Here is a 20,573-nt window from a genome sequence, read left to right as displayed (position 1 = left end):
TAGATTCCTTGGTCATGGAGCTAACTTAATAACTTGATTTGAGCCCAAAACAATAAATTTTAAGGGGCCATAATAGGGGTCAAAGTTTTAAAAAGTTTTACCTCTGCGGTCTCTACTAAATTACTCAGACAATTTCTGGTCAAAACATTTGAAATTTTGCATAAAGGGTATTCAGAGGTAGTGCAAGTTTTTTTAATCGGGTTGGGTCGAAAATTTGAGCTACCAATATATAAATCTATGTATGTATGTTTGCATGTCTGCCTAAAACTTTCGACAGAGACAACGGATTTTCACAAGGTGAGTATCATTTTGAAGCTCGACCCTTCAGACGACAGATACCGAACAATTGACTAAAAACATTAATTTCTTCACCCTCAACTGGGCACTTTTCTACAGCGAGAGGTCGCTTTTTTCGACGAATTTTTCGAAAGTTATCACCGCTTTTCGATTGTCTAACCTGAATTTAAACCTACGTCACTTCCGGTTTCGCGGTGGTCGTAACTGCAAAGACGTCACGTTTTTTCTCCTTCTTTTCCTCCTTCGCGGTACGGGTTCGAGCCTGCCTTCCTTTTTTTTTGCTCAACACACACCTCCAAACATCCGGGAAACGCCCGGCACCCATTCTAGTATATATATAAACTCTGATGTAAAACCTGTGTTACGTCCCACCAAACTACTTGGGAGTGTGAGATCTCCTTAGTCCCGGTCGATAAACTTCCTAGAGTTAGTGATTAAAAAAAAAATACCCTGCTTGCAAAAATGAAAACAAACAAGCAAAAAAATAAAATTAAAAAGACTTTGCACTAGGTAGATAGATACAGATAGTTTTGAATAAAATTGATTTTATACTTAAATTGTGTGACTTGTCATGAAATAAACGTCTTGTTTTTAAAATCATGAATATGTAAATATAATTCCCTAAAACCCACCAGGTCTAACTAAAAATTTATTTATTATTTTTTTCTTCTTTCAAATAAATCGTTGTATTAATTTTTCCATCTTGTTTACTTTGAAAATAAAAACCCCAACAAACTGCATTATGAAGGATTTAATATTTTAATCTAATTTACTACTTTTTATTAATATAATAATTGAAAAAAAATAATACAAGGATGTGTTCTTAGAACACTTAGAGAAATCGATATTTTTGGATTTAAAATAACAGTTTATACTTTAAAGTATTTCTTTTATATGTAATTTGGAGAGAGCTTAGCCCCTTATTAAAACTATATTTCTCTAAAACAGAACAAAACAAAATAAACAGCGCTGAAATATATTTTCAATCAATATTTTCCATGATTGACTAATTTTCATAATTTGGTCAAATTGCCATATTTTCTGTTGCCTAATTTTCTGGGCACCATCTTTACTTATATAAACCCTGACCGTAATTCTAACCCTAAACCTTACGTACAAATTTGGTATGTAAACATGGCAATTGAATACGAAGAACTTTTCTAATTTGTTCATCTTATTGAATCAGTATTTTCATTCACACCGATATCATATGTCGTAAAACCGATAAACCGAACCAAACCGAAAAATATAATTCCTGGAGCTGCCCGTCTATGGAACACACTACCGTGGGACTGTTTCAACGTAGTCGTCTTCAATTCTAGCGTAAACAAATTCTTGTTAAGCCAGCTTCGTATATAATCAATTTAAATCCAAAGTCCGCCAATACTGATCATCACCCATTACCCCTTATTTTCGAGTGGCCTTGATAAATGGTGACCCGAAAGTAAAAATATATACTATTTCCTATCAACTCACATCCTTTTTATACATATGAGGAATTACAATATGTCTACGCAGTCAAAAGGTGAAATTCAGATGAATCTACTCGTTCAATATAAGCTCGTATCTAACGTAGGTTCTACTTCGTTGGAGGCAACTGATCAATTTAAGTGGACGTCCCTCATTCCTGAAAGCATCCAGTCTGAAAACCACTTTCTTAAACTGATTTATAGCGACCATAATAACCGCATCGCCGAGATGTCTGGTCAATGAAATCTTCGAGAAAGATGTTGTGATAAATAAGATTTCCAGAACGCTGCACCTTCAGAGTTAATTGTTAATCTGCATGGTTTCTAGCCACCGGGGTTAGGGTTAGGCGTGGAGAATAGAACAAAAATTGTCAATAAGCCCATCTGCTGGCCAATGGTTGGTGTAAGCAAAGCTATTGGAATACGGGCTCCACATTTCTTTCGCTTCTCTGGTCCAAAGAGTATAAATAGTCTTGTGTTGGTTAACAGAATAAGTCAGAGTTTTGCGTCATAATCAATAGACTGGTCAAAATACTAGGATATATATATATATATATATATATATATATATATATATATATATATATATATATATATATATATATATTAGCAGGCCGCCTGGCATTGCCCGGTCGTAAAATACGCGTAAATATGATATTTTGATTAATACAGATTTTGTGTTTATTATTATACTAGCAGGGCCCGTTAATCGACGTTGCCCGGTGGAAGCATTCCCTTCCTTCGCAAAAAAATAACCTACGTCTTACTGTGTTAAGAACGGTTTTCGGAATAGACACTTCCAAACTCCTCATGTTAAGAACGACTTTCGGAATAGGCACCTCCAACCTCCTTATGTTAAAAACGGCTTTCGGAATAGACATCTCATTTTATGAGGGGGCGGGATTGTCAAAGTATTTGCCCCAAATTTAACCTTGATATTTGATGTCAGCATACCCACCCGCAAAAACTATATCCCCCCAAAATGGGATGTGGCAGTGTCGGTCGGAGAGAAGTAGATTTTTTTTATCGTGCATGTGTATAAATCTGGCGGCCACTGCAGTACAATGCGTAATGCATGTCTTTATATATCGAAAACTAATTGTCGCTGCCGAAGTTAAAAGAGATTGTTATTAAAAGCACAGTGGAAAAAACGCGTAAAAGTCGTCATTTTAAAGAAAATTGTTGAGTTGGAGCTGAGGTAAAAATTCATCAAAAACAAAAAAGCAACAAAAAAGTTAATATCTGAGCAGCCCCACTAATAATGAATCCGAAAAAGAGAAGTAAAACACAAAAAAATATATAACAAAAATGTGTTTCCGTAGGGTAAATGTGTAATTTAACGGCGTAAATTATTTGACAGACAAAAATTATAAGACTTTATTTATGTTTATATAAAACATATTATTAAACCTAAAGGCTGAAATGAAATCAGAAAAAAGTTCATTTTTATTATTTTTTCATCATTTTTATTAGACTAAATTTACGACAATCTAGGCCGCCATATTGCTTTTAAAATTTGGCTTTTCTAAAGTTTGGCAGATTGGCCTTTTTAATGTCAAATTTCGCGTTTTTTATGCTCTTTCATTTTTTTTTATTATTAAGGGGGTATAAAAGGCCAAATTTCGCATTAAAAGGCCAAATTTCGCATTAAAAAGGCCAACCTGTCAAAGTTTAGAACGGACAATCATTAAAAACAATATGACAGCCTTGAATGTCGTAAAGTCTAATATAAAATGATAAAAAAAATAATATAAATGATTTTTTTCTGATTTTCTTCCAGCCTTTGTGTCTAATAATGTGTTTTATATAAAAATGAAAAACTTTTTCTAATTTGCTTTTCTGTCAACAAACGAAAACAAAACAAAAATATAGCATCGCGCAAGGGTTGGGAGCGGTTGACACGATAAGTAACATGGTTGAAGCCGAGATAAGCGTTGGAAACTATATAATTAAAATCGCCCACAGTAACAGTAAATTTGAAGGAAAAATCATAACAGTAAAAAAAAAACGCCACACACACACACACACACACACACACACACACACACACACACACACACACACACACACACACACACACACACACACACGAAAACAAAACCAAAAAATAACTTGTACAAGGGATGAGAAGCTGCTTCCAAACTGAAAAATAAATAATGGTACCCGTGAATGTTTTTTTTTTATTTCAGTTTTATTTTGTTGGGGGATATTGGTTTGTAGGCACTTCGTTCATAGATAAGTGTAAAGTATTATATTTTCTGTTTATGAGCGTTTTTTAAGCACGATTACTACATCATGTAGAGAGCGCTGTCATATTGGAAAATTTCTTAAGCGTTCGTTTATGTATAGAGAAGTGAATTCTTGGATTACAGAATTGGCTGATATCAGCCAGTCAGATCGAGCAGATTTTGAGAAGGAAGAATTTATTATTTTTTGAATAGGTAATCGAAAGATTATGTTATGTGTATGTAGCTAATAACCAGTTACGATGAGTGCAATAAAAATATCGTGAGTAAATATAGAATAGGTCCCTGTGTTAACTGGTAGCAGTGGGAGGACTAAATATTTATAGAGAAAAATAAAAACTCCTTCCTCTATAAATGTCACGATTGTGATAGTGTTACCCCAAAGATGCAATGTAGCATTTTATCATAACGATTTAATGTGGCTTAAATTGTGTTAAAAAATTACATAAGATATTGGCTAATAGTTTAGACGTAAGGAATTTTATGTGGCATCTGTTATTGCAAACCTACGAGTAATTTTTATGTTTGCTGCAAACTTGTCTTCATTAACGTCAGAGGAAAAAATAAATCGTAAGCTAAAAGTTTTTGTTTCGATTCTCGGTAATGAAGTACGAGTCATTTTTTTTTTTTTTACTTTTTAAATCCAATATAATATAATAATAAATACCAAATCTGCATTAATCAAAATAACATATTTAAGTGTATTTTACGACCGGGCAATGCCGGGCAGTCTGCTAGTATATGATGAATTTGCATATATATTTTATAACTTACTACCTAGATCTACCTACGTATTAAGCACTGATGAAGTAAATACTTAAAGTTTACGCATAAAATTATACTTTCGTATATTAATTACTGTGATTAAATGAAGTAGTGATATATATATATATATATATATATATATATATATATATATATATATATATATATATATATATGAGTGTTATCTTGTCTGTGCGTGTACGGAAGGTTTGTATCAAACTACTTTGTCAATTTTTGGTTTACAGATTTGGACCTTGATTCATAGATGATTTAGACATGTGGAAAAAATTCGGTTTGGTTTTTAGTCGGTAAAATTGCTGCTAAACGGGTCAAAATTGAAAAAAATTAACCATAGCAAGTCGACGAAATGTGTTACTATTAAGCATGCCTAAACACACATGTGATATTAACAAAAGATTTTGATGCGTATGAACATAGTACGTGATTACGGTTGAGACTGGCAACCCCTATGTTTGATTTCGATTCTAGTTGATGGCGACCACGCTATTTTTTTTAATGCTTAAAACAATTGGTTACAATAATCGATAAAAAATTGGCTCTGTAATAATATAATAATAAATATGAAATATGTAGGAATTAAAATATGTTTTATGCGTATTTTACGGTCGGGCAACGCCACGTTGCCTATTTCATATATATATATATATATATATATATATATATATATATATATATATATAATCCTAAACCAAAAATTTCAAGTTTACAAACTTAGTAATTCTGTAAACTTAAAGCGAGTATAAATATTAATAATAATATTTATAGAACAATCGTAATCAGGTGAAAAAGCTTAACATTCAAGATAGAACATTGATATAAGTTAGAATATACAAGAATTTATTATTCAACCATCAATACAAGTTAAAATATGTTCTACCGCGATATTAAGAAACCATGTAGAAGCTATTCATGTTTACCGATAAACAACTTTCATAATTAGAATTACTTTGGGACTATTCCACTTGCATTTCTACATCTAACCAATCAACATTTTCTTCATGGAACGTGAACCTCATTTGGAATATCCTTTGAACCTATACTTTTCAGCATTTTTATCATCTTTTATACAAATATAGCTCTCTCTTAGTTTGTAGATTTCAATTTTTCAGTTAACCAGCGAAATTATAGCTTGCTTGACTACTTTCTATTGAGGATAAAACCATTTTTTGAAACTCCATGGAATAAGGAAAATGTTAAGTTTTCAACTTGTACTCCTTGTTGAATAATAAATTGTTGTAAATTCTAATTTACAGAGTTAAAATTGATTTTCTTTTATATCCATCTCTCTCTCTCTCTCTCTCTCTCTCTCTCTCTCTGTCTCTGTCTGGTCTACTGTCTGTCTCTGTCTCTGTCTGTCTGTCTGTCTGTCTGTCTGTCTGTCTCTCTCTCTCTCTCTCTCTCTCTCTATATATATATATATATATATATATATATATGTCTCAATATAAATTTTTTTTAAGGAGATGTATTTTATGCATCGACTTTTTCAATTTTTACTTTACCAGTGCTCAATACATGAATAGAGCTAGATATCATGTTATGAAAATATATATGGCAATTAAGCCACAAAAGAACTTTTCGCGTTTCATTCTCGTAAGAAATCGTCAAGCTAATGAATGGAATTGATGTTACCACGTGTCTTTATACAAACACGTGTTATTAAATAATAATAATAATAATAATAATAATAATAATAATAATAATAATAATAATAATAATAATAATAAATACAAACACAAATGAACATCACATGGAATCATGAAAACTGAAACTACCACTTTTTGTGTGTGTGTGCGTGTCACCATAAACTGGCACCACACCAAACAAGTGAGGAGGGTCACAGAGGACGGACAGATCGAGAAGAGAAAGCACGAGCCCAACCTCTGCTGAATGAGTGCAAGGAGGACTTGGGAGGCTTATTGCCAACCGGCCCAAATTCCAGTGAAGACCAATTGTCGCTGCAACCAGAAGTCAATGGTAAGCGATAACGAAAATTCGACTGCAAAGGTTATCAAATAAAGCCGAAATCAGGGGGAAACATTGTCACTCAAATTCCAGAGAACGCCACAAGTTGTTCTCACAGAAAATTTTGATGATGGCCTGTGTGACTACTCCTAGTGACTAAATAAATTAAATAATAAAAAAATAAACTAATAATACAACCTAAAATGTATCCAAGGTTAAAATAAGATCCCCGTTTTAATACACAAAAAGGATGATTCACCCTCTCCAAAAACGAACAAGGACAAAGGTGAAATAGAAGCCAACTGATATTTGTCTGATAAGGGCCCGCCGATTGGCTGTCGAAAATAGGAGCGATAATAACAAAGCATCTGATTGGTTACCTAGCAAACTTATTAACGCATTATATATGTATATAAACACGTGGTAACAGCAATTCACTGCAGTAGCCTGACGAGTCCTTATGAAAATGAAACGAAACGAAAAAAATCTGATGTAGCTTAATTGCCATATATATTTTCATAACTTATAGATAGATAGACTGGCAACAATATGCATCACGGATGTGCATCTGTAAGGGAAGTAATTACTATTAGTGAAGTCGATCTAATTTTTTTCTACTTCTTTACCTTTAGTCCAGAACTAATGTAAAATGGAAATAGCGATAAAGAAATAAATTGGTTGGTTGCCATTGACAACGGAATGAGATGAGTGAGGAGAGGAAAAAAGATAGAGCGACCGATATATATATATATATGTATATATATATATATATATATATATAGAGAGAGAGAGAGAGAGAGAGAGAGAGAGTTACAGGTATCAGCGAAAAAAGAAATAGAATATGTAGCGGGTTAGATAGGTGATAATCATAAGGGTTTCCTCTTCTCTCTGTCTGTCTCTTTCCCTTTATATATATATATATAAATATATATATATATATATATATATATATATATATATATATATATATATTGCATTTTGTGTACAGTAAGTTGTTAGATGAGATAGTCATTGGTACCGTCGGTTTCGAGCCCGATAATTAGGTCCGTTTTAGATATCCATATCAAGCTCTCTAATATAGGGATATCTAAAACGTTCCTAATTATCGGGCTTGAAACCGACGGTACCAATGACTTATCTCGTCTAAAACTTTCTCTACACAAAATACAAAATATAAATACGGACTTATTTTTCAGATTTTTTTTTTAATTGAGCACTCTGCTGGACCCCCCCCCAAAAAAAACTAATCATATATATATATATATATATATATATATATATATATATATATATATATATATATATATATATATATATATATATAAGGAATGAAAAAATATACCAGCGGTGGTTGACGTTATGTTTAAAGAAAAAATAGAAAAAACCGAATGAAATTATTAAAAAATCAACGTTTCGTCCTTGTTTCAGAGGACATCTTCAGAATAATTGAAATAAAAATGTGATAAAAGAAAAAACTGTCTTTTTTTCGCACGATCTATGACTTTTTCTTTTATCACATTTTTATTTCAATTATCCTGAAGATGTCCTCTGAAACAAGGACGAAACGTTTGATTTTTTAATAATTTCATTCGGTTTTTTCTATTTTTTCTTTAAACATATATATATATATATATATATATATATATATATATATATATATATATATATATATATATATATATATATATATTCATCCATCTGCAAGCATTCTCTCACATATTCGCTTCTACGACTATTTTTTTCGACTAAAAGCTAAAATTGTATTAATAAAAATGCAGTTCTCTCAAAATGCATTAAAAAACCTTCTTATTAATATAACGTTACTATAAGTTAACCAATGGAACATATTTGACCATTTAATTCGAGATGATTAAAGCGAAATAAAATGAACATTTAACAAAATGATTTTGTAGAAAAATTGAAATGACATTTTTTTTATTGTTTTCAATATTTTTTATGATATTAAATCGTTTATTTCTTTTAGACTAGCATTGAAGCCCGGCGTTGCCCGGGTGTTTGGATGTGTGTGTTGAGAAAAAAAACAAAAAACAAAATAAACTTTTTTCGATAATTGTCGTCTTCTAGGTAAAACTTCAAAACGATACTGATCTTGTAAAAATCCGTCGCCTCTGTCGAAAGTTTTAGGCACGCATGCAAATATACATACATACATACATTTATATATTGGTAACTAAATATTTTCGACCCAAACCGATTAAAAAGCTTGCCCTATCTCTGAATACCCTTTATATAAAATTTAAAATATTTAGACCAGACCGCAGAGGTAAATTTTTTAAAACTTTGACCCCTATTATGACCCCTTAAGATTTTTTGTTTTGGGCCCAAATCAAGTTATTAAGTTAGAACCATATCCAAGGAACCTATACCTAAAATTTCAATTGTTTAGACCAAAAATTTTGATAGAGTTCTCAAAGGTCAAATCATTGGACTTTGACTCCTTAACAGCACAAATTTCTAGCCGAAAACGGATTACAAAGATTTTCCCAAATCTCAGTACCCTGTATATCAAACTTTGAGTCTGTAGACTTAAAATTGACAAAGTTATTGCGTAGGGAAATGTACACACACAGATAGACAGAAAGACACAGACACGTTCACTTTTATAGATATACTAGCATGGATGTCCGGCATTGCCCGGGTGTTTGGAGGTGTATGTTGAGCAAAAAAAAAAAAAAAAAAAAAAAAAAATGAAAGGATTAATTTTTTTTTAAACTTTAACCCTATTATGACCCCCTAAAACTTATTGTTTTAGCTCAAATTAAGTTATTAAGATAGGTCCATGTCCAAGGAACCTATATCTAAAATTTCAAGCATTTAGACCCAAAATTGTCGGAGGAGTTTGGTAGAGTCCTTAAAGGTCAAATCCTTGAACTTTGGCCCCTTAACAGACAAATTTCTGGCCGAAACTAGATCACATCAGACTAACTTTTCAAGCGTATATGTCTGAAAAATGATTGTTTTTTTTTTAGAATATTAGAACGAAAAGCGCTTCGGGTATATTTTAGCGATCTCGTTTTTAATCGACTTGTAACTTCCCCCATTTTTTAAATTTTTCCTAACCCCGTTTCCATCTTATTTTAGTCGACTGAATTTCCGCTATGGTTCATTTCTTTATAATTATTTTAAAATTTTGCCAATCGAATAAAGATACATATATTTATATATTAGAAACTGAAAAATTTCGACCCAAACCGATGAAAAAGATTGCCCTATTTCTGAAAACCCTTTATGTAAAATTTAAAATGTTTAGACCAGAAATTGTCTGAGTAATTTGTTAGAGATCGCAGAGGTTATTTTTTTAAAACTTTGACCCCTATTATGACCCCTTAACATTTATTCTTTTCGGCTCAAATCAAGTTATTAAATTAGATCCATATCCAAGGAACCTATATCTAAAATTTCAATTGTTTAGACCCAAAATTGTCGAAGGAGTTTGGTAGAGGTCAAATCGTTGAACTTTGACCCCTTAACGGTCAAATTTCTGGCCGAAAACCGATCACATCGATTTTTCCAAATCTCAGTACCCTGTATATACAAATTTCGAGTTTGTAGACTTAAAATTGACAGACTTATCGCGCAGGGAAATGTACACAGACAGAAAGACAGACGGCCAGACGGACAGAAGGACACGTTCACTTTTATAGATATACTAGCATTTCAGCCCGGTATTGCCATGATGGAGGTGTATGTTGAGCAAAAAGAAAAAAAAAGCGGTCAATTATTGAAAAATTTGACCCTGAACGTTTATTGTTTTGGGCTCAAATCAAGTTATTAAGTTAGATCCATGTCCAAGAAACTTATATCTAAAATTTCAAGTGTTTTGACCCAAAATTGTCGGAGGAGTTTGGTAGAGTTCTTAGAAGTAAAATCGTTAAACTTGACCCCCTTTATTGCCAAATTTATGGCCGAAAACGGATCACATAGATTTTCGCGAATCTCACTACCCTGTATATCAAATTTCGAGTCTGTTAACTGAAAATTGACAGTTATTGCGTAAGGAAATGTACACACAGACACACACAGACACACACACAGACACACAGACACGTTCACTTTTATAGATATACTAGCATTTAAACCCGGCGTTGCCCAGGCGTATGGATGTGTATGTTCAGAAAAAAAGTGGTGGTAGGAAGACAGGCTCGAATCCGTATCGCGAAGGACGAAAAGAACGGGGAGGGAGGAGACTTAGCGTCTTTGCGGTTACGACTACTGCCAAAGCTGATTTGACTCATGTTTAAATTAAGGCTAGACAATCGAAAGAAGAGGATATGTTTAAAAAATATCGGCGAAAAAAGCGAACCCCCACTGTAGAAAAGTGCCTAGTTGAAGGTGAAGATATTAAACGTTTTTAGCCAATTTTTATAGATATATAGACTAGCATTTCCGCCCGGCGTTGCCAGGGTGCTTGGAGGTGTATGTTGAGCAAAAAAAAAAAAAAGAAGAAAAAAAAGCAGTTAATTTTTTACACTTTGCAGTTAATTTTTTAAACTTTGACCCCTATTATGACTCCTGAACATTTATTATTTTGGGCTCAAATTAAGTTATTAAATTAGATCCATGTCCAAGGAACCTATATCTAAAATTGCAAGTGTTTAGATCCAACATTGTCGGAGGAGTTTGGTAGAGTTCTCAGAAGTCAAATCGGTGTAACTTTGACCCCTTATCAGCCAAATTTCTGACCGAAAACGGATTAGAAAGATTTTCCCAAATCCCAGTACCCTGTATATCAAATTTCGAGTCTGTAGAATTAACATTGATAAAGTTATTGCGTTGGGAATTGTACACACACACACACACACACACACACACACACACACACACACACACACACACACACACGTTGACTGATATATATATATATATATATATATATATATATACTAGCATTTCAGCCCGGCGTTGGCCGGGTGTTTGGATGTGTGTGTTGAGCAAAAAAAAAGTGGTTGTAGGCAGGCAGGCTCGAACCCGTACCGCAAAAAAAGGAATACACATGAAAAAAACGTGACGTCTTTGCTGTTTCGCGCATCGCTAAACTGGAAGTGATGTACGTTTAAATTAAGGCTAGTCAATTGAAGAGAGAGGATGGCTTTTGAAAACATCGGTGAAAAAGCGTCCAGTTAAGGATGAAGTGATTAATGTTTTAGCCAATTTTTTCGTATTTGTCGCCCGAAGGGTCAGCTTCACAACGATACTGTTCTCGTGAAAATCCGGCGCCTGTCGAAGGTTTTAGGCAGACAAACATACACACATATATACATACATTTAAACAAACAGGGAGATACATATTATATATTATATTGGGCGCAATATATAGTAATGATTTCAAAAGTAAAAAAAAACAAAGACTCGAGCGCCATCACCGAGAATCGAAACCAAAACCTTCGGATTATGATTTATTTTTTCCTCCGCCGCCAATGACTGAGCCATGAAGACATATTTACTGCGATGCTAAAAATTACATCATGAACCAATAGCGACTACGTTATGCGTTCGTAATGGCGGCGTTCGACCTTCACCTGGCAAATTTTATTCTTTTTAATTTTCACACTTTTGTACCGATTTTTCCAAATATAAAGTTTTCCAAGGATTCAAATATCTTATATATGAAGTTTCATGTCTGTAGATCAAAAACTGTAGGAGGAGGTAGGCAAAACTTTTTAAACAAAAATATATATGTATACATAAATATATATGAAAACAATTTTGTGTTTACTACAAACTTTTTACACAAATATTATGCAAGTATAATTCATCTAGATCGCCATGGACATGGAATATGTGCCTACATTAAAGATGGCTTTCCGCGTAGTAAGGATATCTCCAGAGAAGACCCTAATTTACCATATGTGTGTTTCTGGGTTGCACTTGCTTACACTACTGCATTTATATTTGCTATCTATCGCCCCCACAACAGCGGAGTTACTATCCTTAAGAGCATATCTGAAAAAATTGACCACATCCTGTCTGCTCACCCTTCAGCTAACATCCACATTTGTGGTGACTTCAAAGTCCACAATGCGGAATGGCTGACGCACTCTAACAAGACATATGACGAGTGGAGGTTCTGTCATGATTTGGCCATTGCCTATGACTTCACACAGATTGTCCACGAACCCACCCGAGTGCCCGATACTTCCGGTCAGTATGCTAGCCTTCCAGACCTTTTTCTCACAACTTCCCTTGAGCTATATCCAAGTTCCGTTCTGTCTCCTCTGGGTTCTTCCGGCCACGCGCTTGTATCAGTTAAGATAAAAACGAAATGCAATAAGTCTGGAGATGTATCTCTCCACCGTACTTTATATCGATACTCTATGGCTGACTGGGATAGCTTCCGTATACTTATATCCGATCTACCACTGCATTCCATGTTTAAAAAGGATGTGTCCTCCATAGTATCAGACCTGACCGAATGGCTAATTGTAGGCAAAGACCGATTCATACCATCCAAAAAATTCCAACAAAAACCTAACAGCCAGCCATGGTTCTCCCCAGAATGTTCTGCTGCCATCGCGCACAGAAATCACTTTTTCCAGAGCTACAAACGTAATAGATGCACTGAGAATAAAGCTGCTTTCAGGACTGCCAGCAATCGCTGTAAGAGAGTAATAAAAAATGCAAGAGAGCTATATACTCAGTCTGTTAAATCCAAAGTAGCTGAGTAGCGGCTTGGTTCCCACCAGTTTTGGCAAATAGCAAACAGGATGCTGAACAGAAGCGTGCGTTCTATCCCAACCATAATCAATGAACCTGAGGTCATCTCGTCAGCATCAGATAAGACCAAACTATTTGCCAAGAACTTTGCTGCTAATTCTACCCTATGCGACGAAGGCCATCAACTCTCCGTATTTCCTCCTATAACAGACAACACGCTCTGCAATATACAAACATCTGTGCGTGAGGTCGCTAAGCTAATCAAGAACCTTGATTCCAGTAAAGCAACTGGCCCTGACGGCATTGAAATCATTGTGCTGAAAAAGCTTCAACTAGAACTTGATCCCATACTTACAAAACTGTTTAAGCGTTGCCTTAAGGAGAAGTGCTTCCCAACACCTTGGAAAACCTCATCAGTATGCTCTGTATTTATGAACTCAGGAAATAAGTCATCTCCCTCTCTGTACAGACCGATAAGTGTCCTGTGTGTCATGAGTAAGCTGCTGGAATCCATATTAAATAGAGTAGTAGTCAATCACCTCAGCAGAAATAAACTTCTCAGTGAAATGCAATATGGTTTCCGTTCTGCCAGATCTACAGCAGATGTGCTAACTGTTATATCATATAGGATTAGCGAATCTCTTGACAAAGGCTTCCTCTCTAGGGCAATTGCTCTTGACATATCAAAGACCTTCGATAAGGTATGGCATAACGGCCTACTTCACAAGATTTCCAGCTACGATATAACTGGAAATGTTTTCTCGATTATAAAATGATTTCTCTCTGATAGACTCATAAGAGTAGTGGTTGCTGGGCAGAAATCAGAGGCCCTCAATATTAATGCTGGAGTTCTTCAGGGGTCCTACCTAGGTTCAACTCTCTTCCTAATATACATCAATGATCTCCCAAAACTCATACTTAAATCATTCGTTGACATCTATGCTGATGATACGACTATCTATGGCAACACATCAAAGGCCGTAAATGACAAAGTTCTCTCAGATTCTCTCTCCTCTGATCTTGAGCGCGTGATACGGTGAGGGAGGAGGTGGCTGGTTACTTTTAATGCATCTAAAACCAAGCTCCTATCTTTACATCATCAATGCTCTGATTCCCATCTGGCATCAATTTAAATGGTTGGCTTTCGTCTAGGGGAAGCTCCATGTTTTGATAAGCTTCTGTGGTTGACCTTTACACCTGACCTGAAATGGAACACGTACATCAAGTCAGTTGCCAAGGTCGCTGGAAAAATGGTAGGATCCTTCTACCGCTCAAGAAGATATCTCACTGCTGATGAAATTCTCTATCTGTATGAAAGTCAAGTACGTCCAAGGTTGGAGTACTGCTGCCACACCTGGGCAGGAGCTGCTAAAAACAGCCTATCCTGCCTTGACAGAGTACAAAATAGGCTTCATTTCCTAGTGGGTGATGCCCTTTTCTCTCCCCTGCAACCTCTCTCCCGCAGGAGAGACGTTGCGAGCCTATCTTTGTTTTATCGTTACTACCAGAGCATGTGCTCGCCTGAACTCCAATCACTGGTCCCCCATCGCCAATCTTTCACGATAGACACCCGCCTAGCTGAAACCACTGTCAAAAATTTTCCCCACTCCTTATCTGTGCCAAAATCAAAACGTAGATTCCATAAACAAAGCTTCTTTCTTAGAAGTGTACGCATGTGGAACTTTGTTCCAGTTGCCTGTTTCCCACCTTACTACAACCTGGACGTCTTCAAATCCAATGTAAACAAATTCCTGATGAACCGCCTTCTTAAGTAAGACACTTTATCAACTCTCCAATACTAACGTACTGTACACACAATAACCCTTATCTTCGAGTAGCTTCCGGGCCTTGGTAAGTGGTGACTACCTTATAAAAAAACGAACATCTGGATTAATAGTTAACTAAAGATGATCATCCCATAAGAAAACCGAAGAAACTAATAGAGAATTAATTAAAATGAATGTTTAAAAGAATGTACAAATTAACTAGATCTTTTGCTAGTGAATGCAATTCCACACTCCCATACATAAGAAAATTGTATTTTCTTTTTAAATAAATAGAAAAAGGGATTTTAATATGAATATCAATACACACGCTTGAAAAACAAATTCATAGGAGTATAGATAGATAAATAGATAAATAGATAGATAGATAGAGAAACAAATAAAATACAAATATATACGTATACATAAATATATGCGTATACATAAATATATACGTATACATAAATATATACGTATACATAAATATATATGGAAACAATTTTATGTTTACTGTAAGCTTTTTACGCAAATATTATGCAAGTATAAATCATGTAGAATATCTGCATGAATATAATTACACGAAATAATTAACTAAAGATGATCATCACATAAGAAAACCGAAAAAAACTAATAGTGAATTAATTAAAATGAATGTTTAAAAGAATATGCAAATTAGCTAGATCTTTTGCAGATGAATTCAATTCCATGACCCATATATAAGAAAGTTGTTTTTTCTTTTTAAATAAAGAGAATAGAGGGTTGCCTTTTTTCTATTGTTATTGCCCTTCGGGCAGGGATCTAAATGTAGTATCTGTTCTGCAGATGCTGCATTTAAGACACTTTGTGCCAGTCAATGGAGGAGAAACCCTCTATACTGGGACAATTATTATTTTTGGTCACAACCAGTGCCCCCCCCTTTTACCTTACTTTTAGGGGAGCTGGTTTTCCCCCGACATTAAAAAAAGGCCTTGTGCCTAATTTGCTTTGGTGGGAAAGCAAATAACTACAAAAAATACAAAAGAAAGTTTTTAATATGAATATCAATACACACAAAAGAAGAACGAATTCATAGGAGTATAGAAAGATTGGACGAAATATATATAATGATTTAAAAAGTTAAAAAAAAAAATTAAAGGCTCGTGCGCCACCAACAAGAATCGAAACTAAACCCTTCAACTTACGACTCATTTTTGTCTCTGCCGCTAATACCTGGGCCATAAAGACATATTGACTGCAAGACTAAAAATTAAACATGAACCAATAACTACTACGTTATGCGTTCGTAATGGCGGCAAAACTTTTTAAACAAAAATATATATGTATACATAAATATATATGGAAACAATTTTGTGTTTACTATAAACCTTTTACGCAAATATTATGCAAATAAAAATCATGTAGATTATCTGCATGAATATAATTACACGTAATAGTAAACTAAAGATGATCATCCCATAAGAAACCGAAGAAACTAATAGAGAATTAATTAAAATGAATGTTTAAAAGAATATACAAATTAACTAGATCTTTTGCTAGTGAATGCAATTCCACGCCCCGTACATAAGAAAATTGTATTTTCTTTTTAAATAAATAGAGAAAGGGATTTTAATATGAACACAAATACACACGCATGAAAAACGAATTTATAGGAGTAAAGAAGATAGATAGATAGATACGTAGATAGATTAAACAAAAATATATACGCATACATAAATTGAGTTTGGTAGACAAAACTTTTTAAACAAAAATATATATGTATACATAAATATATATGGAAACAATTTTGTGTTTACTATGAACTTTTTACGTAAATATTATGCAAGTATAAATCATGTAGAATATTTGCATGAATATAATTACAGGTAATAGTTAACTAAAGATGATCATCCCATGAGAAAACCGAAAAAACTAATAGGGAATTAATTAAAATGAATATTTAAAAGAATATACAAATTATCTAGATCTTTTGCAGATGAATGCAATTGCAGGATCCATATATAAGAAAATTGTATTTTCTTTTTAAATAAATAGAGGGGTTTTAATATGAATATCAATGCACACAAAAGAAAAACGAATTCATAGGAATATAGATAGATTGATTAGACAAAAATATATACGTATACATAAATGTATATGGAAACAATTTTGTGTTTGCTATAAACTTTTTACGGAATATTATGCAAGTATAAATCAAGTAGAATATCTGCATTAATATAATTACACGAAATAGTTAACTAAAGATGATCATCCCATAAGAAAACCGAAATAACTTATAGGGAATGAATTAAAACGAATGCTTAAAAGACTATGCAAATTTGCTAGATCTTTTGCTAGTGAATGTATTTTCTTTTGAAATAAATAGAAAAGTGGGGTTTTAATATGAATATCAATACACACAAAAGAAAAACGAATTTATAGGAGTATAGATGTTAATTTATGCAGCTCCATTTCCTTCTTATCGTTTTCTTTTCCAAATGCTTTTCCATTCCCTATAATAAACTTTCTAGCAGATTTGAAGGAATATAAATTCGTATCTTTGGAGTTATTTAGTGGTCTTCCTCTATTTAACGAAACATGTGTAAGATATACTTTAAGGAATATTCAGACATTTGCATGATAAATAATAAATATCTACGAGTAGGAATTAATTCTATCTTTTAATTTTTTTTGATAACTAATGATATATATATATATATATGTATAATTATAATTAAATAATAATCATGCCTACAGACACTAGTGCTTACTGCTTTCGCAATCATTAGTGTAGGAGGTGACGATTTCTAACAGTTAGGTAATTCGAACCAAGTCAGGAAGCCACCTTTGACTCCATTTGACTCCTTTAATAAGTAATAGAATAATAAAGAAGGCGAGAGTGTTGTATGCTCAATCCGTCAATTCCAAAGTAGCTGAGCAGCGGCTTCGTTTCCACGAGTTTTGACTAATAACAAACAGGGTCCTAAATAGAAACGTTTTCTCTATCCCAATCATGATCAATGGATCTGAGCTAATCTCGCCAGCATCTGACAAAGCGAAACTCTTTGCTAAGAACTTTACAGCAAATTCTACTTTTGCAATCAGGGCCACCCACTCCCTGCCGTTTTCCATCCTGTGACTGACAACACGCTATACAACATACAGATATCTGTGTGTGATGTTGCCAAGCTTATCAAATATTTTGATTCCAGTAAAGCAACTGGCTCTGACGGCATTCCAATTAGAGCGCTGAAAAAGCTTCGACCAAAAGTTGATCCCATGCTTACACATCTGTTTAAACGTTGTCTTAAGGAAAAGAAAGAGGCTTCCCAACACTTTCGAAAACCTCATCAATCTGCCTCATATTTATAAATTCAGATGATCAGTCATCTCCCTCTCAGTATAGACCTATCAATCTCTTGTATGTTATGAGCAAGTTGCAGGAATCTGTGTAAAATAGAGAAGTATTCAACCACCTCAGCAAAAATAACCCCCGCAGTGACATGCACTATGGTTTCCGTTCTGCTTGATCACAGAATTAGTGAATCATTCGATGAGGGCTTCGTGTGTAGAGCCATTGCATTTGACATATCAAAGACTTTTGATAGGGTATAGCCTAAAAGTACACTTCACAAGATATCCAGCTATAGAATAACTGGAAATGTGGTTTCAATCATTAAATCCTTTCTCTTTTATAGGTTTATAAGAAGAGTTGTTGATGAACAGAAATCAGAAGCTATTGTATCAAGGCTGGTATCCCTCAGGGTACCATCCTGAGCCCAACTCTCTTCCTGACATTCATCAATGATCTTCCAAAGCATATTCTTATATCATTCATAGGCATTTCATGCAGATGATGCTACCATTTATGGCAACACTTGCACGTACAATAATAGCCACCACTTATAGCATAAAGAATTACATTGCTTAATACTCGGAAAAAAACTTATTTGCGGAAAATTTAACTGCGATATTCGTTTTCAGCACACTCGAAACCTAGAGAAAACAAGTTTTACCATGTGGCTCGCTACGATAAATTGCTATCACTAAAACAAAGCAAAAAAAAATCATCTACCTACTTTTCATTCCGCTTTTACTTACGTATTCACATATTGTCGTGAAACAACAACTATAGGAGATAGGGATAACAGTCCGCAAATAAAAAAATGCATAAACTATTTTCATTATTAATTAACTTACGGATATTCTTATAATGAAAAAATAAAAAGAAAAAATCTGCCACACTAACACTTAAAAAAATGAATTTTGTCTTTTTTTGGTGTGGGATCCATTTACACAAACTGAGCCACAACAACGCGTGACCGGGTACGGCTACTTGTAATAATAAAATATGACCATTGTTGTAATGGTGTGCGAACATAAACTGGTGGTAATTTCGACGTGCAACGGTTCTTCACCAAAGAAAGAAGTCAGGGAAACGTTACGTAAAAATGGAAAATTCGAAAGAAACATGAAAAGAAAAAAGTACATTGTATTGGACTTAAGGAGTAAATTACCTCTCCTTTGATCTTGAGCGCATCGTTCAGTGGGGGAAGAGATGGCTGGTTACTTTTAATGCATCTAAAACCAAGCTCCTAACTTTACATCATCAACGCTCTGTTCCTAATCTAGTCTAATCAATTGAAATGGATGGCTCTCATCTTGGGGAGGCTTCATGTTTTGACAAGCTCCTGGGTTTGACCTTTATTCCTGATCTGAAATGGAACACGTATATAAAGTCTATTGCCCGGGCCGCTGGGAAAATGGTAGGATCCTACTACCGCCCCAGAAGATATCTCACTACTGATGCAATTTTCTATCTCTATAAAAGCCAAGTACGTCCAAAGAAGGAGTACTGCTGCCACATCTGAAAAAAAAACAGCCTATCCTGCCTTGATAGAGTACAAAATAGACATCGTGGCTTAGTGGGTGAGCCCTTTTCTTTTCCCTGCAACCTCTCTCCCACGGAAGAGACGTTGCGAGCCTGTCTTTGTTTTATCGTTATTTCCATGGCAAGTGCTCGCCCGAGCTCCAATCTCTGGTCTCCCTCGCCAATCCTTCATGATAAACACCCGTCTAGCTAAAACCACTGTCAGTAATTTCCTCCACTCTTTATCTGTGCCTAAATCAAAACGTAGATTCCATGAACATAGCTTTTTTTTCTGAGAAGTGTACGCCTGTGAAATTCTTTTCCGTTTGCCGGTTTCCCACCTGACTACAACTTGGACGTCTTCAAGTCCAACATAACCAAATTCCTGATTAATCGCCCCCTTAAGTGAGACGCTTTATCAAATCTCCAATACCAACTATTACTACGATATTATCCCATTGATTATTGTACACAAAATAACCCTTATCCCCGAGTGGCTTACGGGCCTTGATAAGTGGTGACCCCC

The sequence above is a fragment of the Euprymna scolopes genome, chromosome 5, assembly GCF_053919585.1.
Source record: "Euprymna scolopes isolate OS-2025 chromosome 5, ASM5391958v1, whole genome shotgun sequence".
Lineage (NCBI taxonomy): Eukaryota > Metazoa > Mollusca > Cephalopoda > Sepiida > Sepiolidae > Euprymna > Euprymna scolopes.
Note: the sequence above shows the minus strand (reverse complement) of the source record.